Source organism: Aethalodelphis obliquidens, unplaced genomic scaffold, assembly GCF_003676395.1.
Source record: "Aethalodelphis obliquidens isolate GAN/ISIS:26980383/991018 unplaced genomic scaffold, ASM367639v1 scaffold21, whole genome shotgun sequence".
NCBI lineage: Eukaryota > Metazoa > Chordata > Mammalia > Artiodactyla > Delphinidae > Aethalodelphis > Aethalodelphis obliquidens.
In genome coordinates, this window is record NW_020837965.1 from 3474862 (window position 1) to 3482997 (window position 8136).

Consider the following 8136-nt stretch of genomic DNA (forward strand, 5'->3'; position numbering starts at 1 on the left):
TGCACACAAACACTTCCCAGTAGAAGACAAGAGCCTGGGCGGGGGAGGATCCGACGTGGACCCTGTCTGTCATATGCACAAGGAGATTTGGCAGCTACCAAGCTATAGTAAGTGGGTAAACAGCATAGGGTCCAGGCCAGCTTCCAGAAGATACCCCAGGACAGCAGAGAAATTGGGACAGTTCCATATCTTATAAGTTATGTAAGTTGACCTCAGTCTCTTTGGAGGAAGAGGGAAGAATAAGGAGACACCTTTTTTCTGGGCTCAAGTATCCTACCACTCTATCACATCCTGCTGTTGGAAGGTGCCCCTATTCCCTCACTTTACCCTCCTTTTTCTAACTAATCCTGTCGTAATGAATGGAGTTTCTCAGTTCACTGTATATGATTTGGTGCTGGAGGATTTGGAGCCACCCAGACCCTCGCAATATTATGTGTCCCTTTGGACCAGCCTCCAAGAAGAGAAGGGCAGGCGGGAAGGAGTAGGGATCCCAGGGGGAGGGGCTGCTAATTCATCTCAGTGTAATCAACTTCCTCTATTAGGGATAAACATACATACAGGTGCACAGGAGTCAGGTATAGACCATACACAGTAGACAGAAAAGGGGTCAGTCTTCTAGGGCCTGGAAGTCAATAGCCAACTCAAGAGTCACTAAGGGTGGTTGACTAGCTTTCTTGCTCTGCTTCCACTGTTCTTTCTCTCTCCTGCAATGATTGGTGACCGCTTGGTGGACAGAGGAACATCATCAGAGATGAATGAGCTTGGGAACAGAGTTGTAAAGTGTATTAACACCTGGGAGAGGTATCAGCCTCCTTTCCAGCTGGAGAGGCCCCAGCACTGGATGGTTCTGTAGGGAGCCTGGCCATCAACTTGCAGTACCTCACAGAGCCAGCCCGCATCCCACTCTGAGCTGCTGCTGGAAACACTGCTCTCCAAGCTGGGGGCTGCTGGGGAGAGAGGCAGAGGTGGCTAGTCTCTCCTGCCAGGACACCACTCAGGCTTTCGTACTGACAGAGTGGCTGACGGTTATCTCCCAACCTGACCTGGCTGCGGCCGGACAAGGGCTAGGCTCGATGGTGGCCAGGCTTGCCTGCTCCCAGCCTGGGACACCCCTGCTCTGGACCTCTCATTTCTCTTCATTAGTTTATTTTTCAATGCACCTTTAATTTGCAAAGAAATAAACTAAGATGTAGGGAATTCCCTGGCGGTCCAGTGGTTGGGACTCCACGCTTTCACTGCCGTGGGCCTGGGTTCAATCCCTGGTCAGGGAACTAAGATCCTGGAAGCCATACGAAGCAGCTAAAAAAATACAATAAAATGTAAAAAAAATTTTTTTTTAAGAAAATTGACTGTTCAGGAAAAAAAAACCCAAACCCCTAGTTAGAGCTTTTCCTCATACCGTACTGTGGAAGAGACAGCTAACTCGCCCCTTGTATATATTCTCCGTAAGTTCCCATTGGTAATAGACTCTCTCAGTTTTAGCTGGGTACAAGGCTACCCAGCTACAGTCCACATTCCCAATCTCTCTTGCAGCAAAAGGTAACCATGTGAGGAATTTGGGCCAATAGGAAGTGAATAGAAATGATGAGTACCAGGGCTGGATTACATCCTTTAAAACAGCAATTGCTTTCCCTCACTTCTCTTTCCTTCTGCCTGTGGCCTAGAACATAGATGTGGTTGAAGATGCTAACTGAAGACAACATCCTCAAAGACTGCAAGACAACAGAGAAGATACCTCATAACCTACCTGCCCAGGACTACCTGTCTATCTCCAGACTTCACAAAGAGAAATCATTTCCATCTTGTTTATTTAAATGTCACATTTATAGCAACAAAAACAAATAAATCAGAAAACAATATTGAGACTTTTGCTTCCAAGTTGGAAGTAATATGTAGAGGCAAGCCATCACTTTCACAGAAAAACTACATAAAACTAAACAGATTACTCAAAACAAGAAGTAGTTTTAAAGACAATGAAGAATTGTTTTCCATGCAAAGAGAACAAGATGACCTAAAATTCCGAAGAGGGAAAAGCCTTTCCTTACTGAGCTGAAATTGCTAGTCATTTTCTCTCCTCGTGGTACTTGCAGAGTTTGAACAGGAACTGATCATAACTGGACTTGCCAAAGGCAGAGAAACTCCACCAAGAGAAAGAAAAACCAACAGAGTCTATAACAGCTATATAGGTTAGTATGAAGAGTCACAGAAAAGTGACCAGTTTTCTGCATAGGACGTTTACTAAGTGCTGGAGAAGCTGGGGAGATGGACTAGAAAGGTGACTTGAAATCAACCACAGTCTTACAATGCTTAAGAGGTAAAGTCATACCAGAGGGAGGGGCCTACCACAAACACACAATGGATCTCATCCTTGAGACACTGTACTCACTAGAGTGAACTGAATCTACCTAAAAACTCAGCCCAGGACTTCCCTGGTGATGCAGTGGTTAGGAATCCGCCTGCCAATGCAGGGGACACGGGTTCAATCCCTGGTCCGGGAAGATCACACATGCCATGGAGCAATTAAGCCCGTGTGCCACAACTACTGAGCCTGCACTCTAGAGCCCGCAAGCCATAACTACTGAGCCCATGTGCCACAACAACCGAAGCCCGCGTGCCTAGAGCCTGTGCTCCGCAACAAGAGAAGCCACCGCAATGAGAAACCCGCGCACTGCAATGAAGAGTAGCCCCCACTCACCACAACCAGAAAAAGCCCGTGCACAGCAACGAAGACCCAACGCAGCCAAAAATAAACAAATAAATTTATTAAAAAAAAAAAAAAAAACTCAGCCCAGCCCACCCAGCTCAATCCCTGGTTAGATGGAGGTGCTCAGGCCCTTGCCATATCTAAAATAGCAAAAGGCAAAAATAACACTGACTTTAATCTCTGCAGGTATTTTTTTTTTTTTTTTTTGGCAGTACGCGGGCCTCTCACTGCTGTGGCCTCTCCCGTTGCGGAGCACAGGCTCCGGATACACAGGCTCAGTGGCCATGGCTCACGGGCCCAGCCGCTCCGCGGCATGTGGGATCCTCCCGGACCGGGGCACGAACCCGCGTCCCCTGCATCGGCAGGCGGACTCTCAACCACTGCACCACCAGGGAAGCCCTCTGCAGGTCTTTTATTCACAGTGTCCAGCAATCAATCAAAAAATCCTGCTTTCCCAAGAGGCTGGGAGAGAAAATAGGAGTATGACTGAAAAAGAGAAGGCACGGTATACAGTAGTCTACAGTCACCTTATATTTCAGTACTGCTAGTCTTGGGAAATCTCTCACCCCTTGATCCCTCCCTTTAATTTCATGTCCTCAGAAGTGTAGATTCCTGTTAAAGTTTTTTAACATTTCTAAAACTGCAAGAATAATTTTCACACATCAAAGACTCCCCTAGGAACCCAGAGCCCCCTTTTTACCAAAGAGCTCAAAATCATCATAATCATCTCATTCTTTTCACTCATTCAACAAATATTTCATTTCTATCTATATGTCAAGATCTGTACAAGGTATTTGACCATACAAATAAGAGACAGTCCTTTTTCAAGTCTTCAAGAATTCTGCATTTTTTAAGAGAAAAAACATGCAAAGATCAACATGATTTTTGAGATAAAAGAATAAAGAGGGCTTCTCTGGTGGCACAGTGGTTGAGAGTCCGCCTGCCGATGCAGGGGACACGGGTTCGTGCCCCGGTCCGGGAAGATCCCACATGCCGCAGAGCGGCTAGGCCCGTGAGCCATGGCCACTGAGCCTGTGCGTCCAGAGCCTGTGCTCCGCAACGGGAGAGGCCACAACAGTGAGAGGCCTGCATACCACAACAAAAAAACAAATAAAAAAAAGAATAAAGAAACTACTTTAAGGGATACTGTCTAAAGGGATTTATATATAAATGCAGAGGACGAAAAATGCACACAAAGTGAGAAGCATTTCTATTACAAGCAATTCTCAAGTTGTCTCACTTTTCTTCTTCACATTACTAATGACAAAACCAAGGAAAATTTAAGCTACTTGTCCAGTCACAAGAAAGTTAGATTCAAAGTCAGGACGAGAATCCAAGTCTCTACATTTTCCATTTGTTACCATTTCTTAGTCATATTCCTGAGATTTTCTATGAATCAAATTTTCTTTTAATTATTTCAGAGATAATACAACTTAAAATGATTGTTTTAAAATTATCAGTGGCTTAAAATTAGAATTTAAACTCAACCTTCGTGCTCATTTTTGCTATTTCATATAATTAGCTATTTTTGCTATTCATATTATCAGCTATACATGGATTGAGATAAATGGTTATATGAGTTTCGTTTCCCCTGCTAAAAAAATGTCTGTTTTTAGGAAACCAGAATGAACGCTAATTAACTTAGCTGCCCTGGAAATAACCTGCTTCCTTTGCCTACATACAAAGCCACAATTGTACGGGAGGGGATAAAGATATTATCCTTTAGCATGAACAGCAGAGGTCTCCAACAGATACTTCTATCACAGTCTTCTGTCCATTTTAACACTGGGTTGTCTTTTTCGGTTTTGGCCGTGCTGCATGGCGGCTTGTGGGACCTTAGTTCCCCGACCAGGCATTGAACTGAGGCCACGGAAGTGAAAGCGCCAAGTCCTAACACTGGATCGCCAGGGAACTTCCTTGGGTTGTCTTTTTATTGTTGAGTTATAAGAGTGCTTTATACATTCCAGATAACAAGTTTCTTATCTGCTATATGATTTTCAAACATTTTCTCATTCTGTGGATTGTCATTTCACTTTCTTCATGGTGTCCTTTGAAATACAAGCTTGTAATTTTGATCTAGTACAATTTATCTACTTTTTCTTTGGTTGCTTATACTTTTGGAGTCATAGCCAAAAAAGCACTGCCTGATCAAAGTCTATAAAGGTTTATACCTATGTTTTTTCCTAAGAATTTTATAGCTGTAACTCTTATATTTAGGTCTTTGGTCCATTTCGAGTAATTTTTCTGTATGTGGTATAAGGCAGGGATCCAAGCTAGTTCTTTTACATGTGGACGTCCAGTTCCCCCCACACCATTTTTTTAAAAAGGTCATTCTTTCCCCCCCTTGAATTATCTACTCTTGTAAAAAAAAAATCAACTGACCATAAATGTAAGGGTTTATTTCTGGACTCTCAATTATATTCCACTGATCTCCAACTTTGTTCTTCTTTTTCAAGACTTGGTCTATTCTGGGTCCCTTACATTTTCATATGAATTTTAGGATCAGCTTGTAAATATCACCAAAAAAACCAACTGGGATTTCAATGAGTTGCACTGAATTTGTAGATTAATCTTAATATTAAGTCTTTCAATCCCTGAACATCGGATGTCTTTGCATTTATTTAAATCTTTTTTGATTTCTTTCAAAATGTTTTGTAGTTTTCAGTGTACAAGTCTTGCACTTTTTCTATTGCATTTTTTCTAATCATTTAATTCTTTTTGATGCTATTGTGTGCAAAAGTTGTGCTTTGATGACATTAGGGTAATCACTCTATATGCTAAGGTCATAAACATTTTCTTTTATATGCTATAGCTTTATATTTTTTGATGTTCACATATGAATATCTAACAACCTAGGACTGATTTTTACAGAGTGGTGTGAAGTTGGGATCTATTTTTTTTTCCATGCTACTTGTCTCAGCACCACTTAATAAAAAGGCAATCCATTCCCCACTGATTTGAAATGCCACCACCCTTATCTATCAAATTCCATATTCATAGTGTACTCTTTCTGGGTTTTCTATTCTGCTCCATTTATATACTATCTGATCAAAATCTACTGCCTAAATAACTGTAGTTTTATGGCAAGTCTTATTATCTAATAAAGATGACTACTCCCATCTAATTTTTCTTCAAAACTGCCTTGGCTCTTCTTGGCCCTTTGCTTTTGCACATGCATTTTAGAATCAATTTGTCAAGAAAGAATAAGAGAGAGGGAGGGAGAAAAACAGAAGAGAAAAACACTTGGAGGGTAGGATTTTAACTGGAACTGCATCGTCTTAAAGATCAATTTGAGGAAACTGACACTTGTAACACATTTTCACCTGTGAATTTTAGGAACCCAAGCTGACTCTGTGTAACATTATATTTTGAGATAGTGGTTTTATTCATTTAAAGATACGGTTTGGGGCTTCCCTGGTGGCACAGTGGTTGAGAGTCCGCCTGCCGATGCAGGGGACGCGGGTTCGTGCCCCGATCCGGGAAGATCCCACATGCCGCAGAGCGGCTGGGCCCGTGAGCCATGGCCACTGAGACTGCGCGTCCGGAGCCTGTGCTCCGCAACGGGAGAGGCCACAACAGTGAGAGGCCCACGTACCGCAAAAAAATAATAATAATAAATAAATAAATAAAATAAAAAATTTTTAAAAAGATACGGTTTGGATCACTTAAGTGGTGGTTCACTGCATTTTAGAAATCAGAAAAAAAATTTTAATCTTTAAACCTCCTTTATTTTACAAAATGATATTCTGATTTTATACACATGCGCGCGCACACACACACAAACACACACATCTTCTGAGTGAGCAATCTCATTTCTAGGCATTTATCCTAACAAAAAAACCCAAAAGTGTTAAGAGAAGTACAAAGGGCTCATATATCAGAAATACTGAGAAAAGTCTAAACATTATGCATGAGGATTGGTTAAATAAATTACGCTATGTATCTGTACTATAGAATTTATGCACCCTTTAAAAGAATGATGTTTGTGGGGGAGGGGCTATATAGGGGTAAGGAGAAAAAGAGTTATTATGGGATTACATGAAATCATGTGTGTGAAACTTTTTTCTTTTTTTGGCCATGCTGCACAGTTTGCAGGATCTTAGTTCCCACACCAAAAATTGAACCCGTGCCCTCAGCAGTGAAAGCACAGAGTCTTAGCCATTGGACTGCCAGGGAATTCCCCTGTGTGAAACTTTTGAAAATTGTAAAGCACTGTAGAATTTACAGAATCTTTCATTCAACTAAAAGAAAGAAAATACATTGTAGGGACTTCCCTGGTGGTCCAGTGGTTAAAAATCCGCCTTCAAGTGCAGGGGACGTGGGTTCGATCCCTGGTCGGGGAACTAAGATCCCACATGCCGCAGGACAACTAAGCCCATGCCACAACTACTGAGCTTGCATGCTGCAACTAGAGAGCCCGCACACTCTGGAGCCGGTGCACTACAACTAGAGAGAAGCCTGTGCCGCAACAAAGGATCCCGCATGCTGCAACGAAGACCCCGCGTGCCGCAATGAAGACCCAACAAAGCCAAATAAATAGGTAAATAATGTTTTTAAAAATACATTGTAAAAAAATGATGTTTGTCTCTACTGACTGATGATAGATTATATTCATGATACTAAGAGAAAAAAACTGTAAAATAGATGTAGTACGATCTCTTTTATGTAAAATTGTAACCCACTCCCTCTCACATTTGTATATATATATATATATATATACACACACACACACACACACACACACACACATTTATATGTATATATATACACACACACACACATATAAAAATACATGGCAGGATATATATCCAAATGTTACAGTATTTATCTCCAGGTTATAGAATTTCAGGAGATAAAGCTGACCCTTGAACAATGCTGCAGTTAATCTCAGTATAATTCATAGTTGGCCCTCCGTATCCAAGGTTCCTCCACATCCACGGATTCAACCAACCACAGACTGTGCAGTACTGTAGTATTTACTACTGAATAATATCTGCATAAAAGTGAACTGGTGCAGTTCAGACCTGAGTTGTTCAAGGGTCAACTGAATTTATTTTCTTCATAATTTAAGAAATATTTCATATTTCTTCATTTATTTCATATTTCTTCATATTTTAATTTAATTTCTTTATTTATTTTCTTTAAACATTAACATATTTAATGTTCTGCAAGTATGGTATTTTTCCAACTCCTATATTTTCATATAAAATAGTATGTAAAGTATGTTGACTTTACAAGAGAAACACTACATCTGTTCATTTTAAATCTTATTGAAAGTATGCAAATTTTCAAGAAATACTTCTTTATAAAACGAAAAAATTTAGAACTTTCAAGTATATGAACTATTGTAAAGAGTGTAACACAGGTGCTAGTCTACTTAAGGGCAAACTCTCCCCACTGAAATTTTAAATCCCCACGAGAGAGGGTTGTTG

At 41.0% G+C, this 8136-nt stretch overlaps 1 protein-coding gene and 1 pseudogene across 3 annotated transcripts in view; one reads left to right on the forward strand and one right to left on the reverse strand.

Moving 5' to 3' along the window:
- LOC113627521 (protein transport protein Sec24C-like) overlaps positions 1–1241 on the forward strand; it is a 4611-nt pseudogene extending 3370 nt beyond the window's left edge.
- Positions 1–8136, reverse strand: part of SPTLC2 (serine palmitoyltransferase long chain base subunit 2) — a 111556-nt gene that overhangs the window by 94368 nt on the left and 9052 nt on the right. The gene's annotated exons all lie outside the window — the stretch shown is intronic.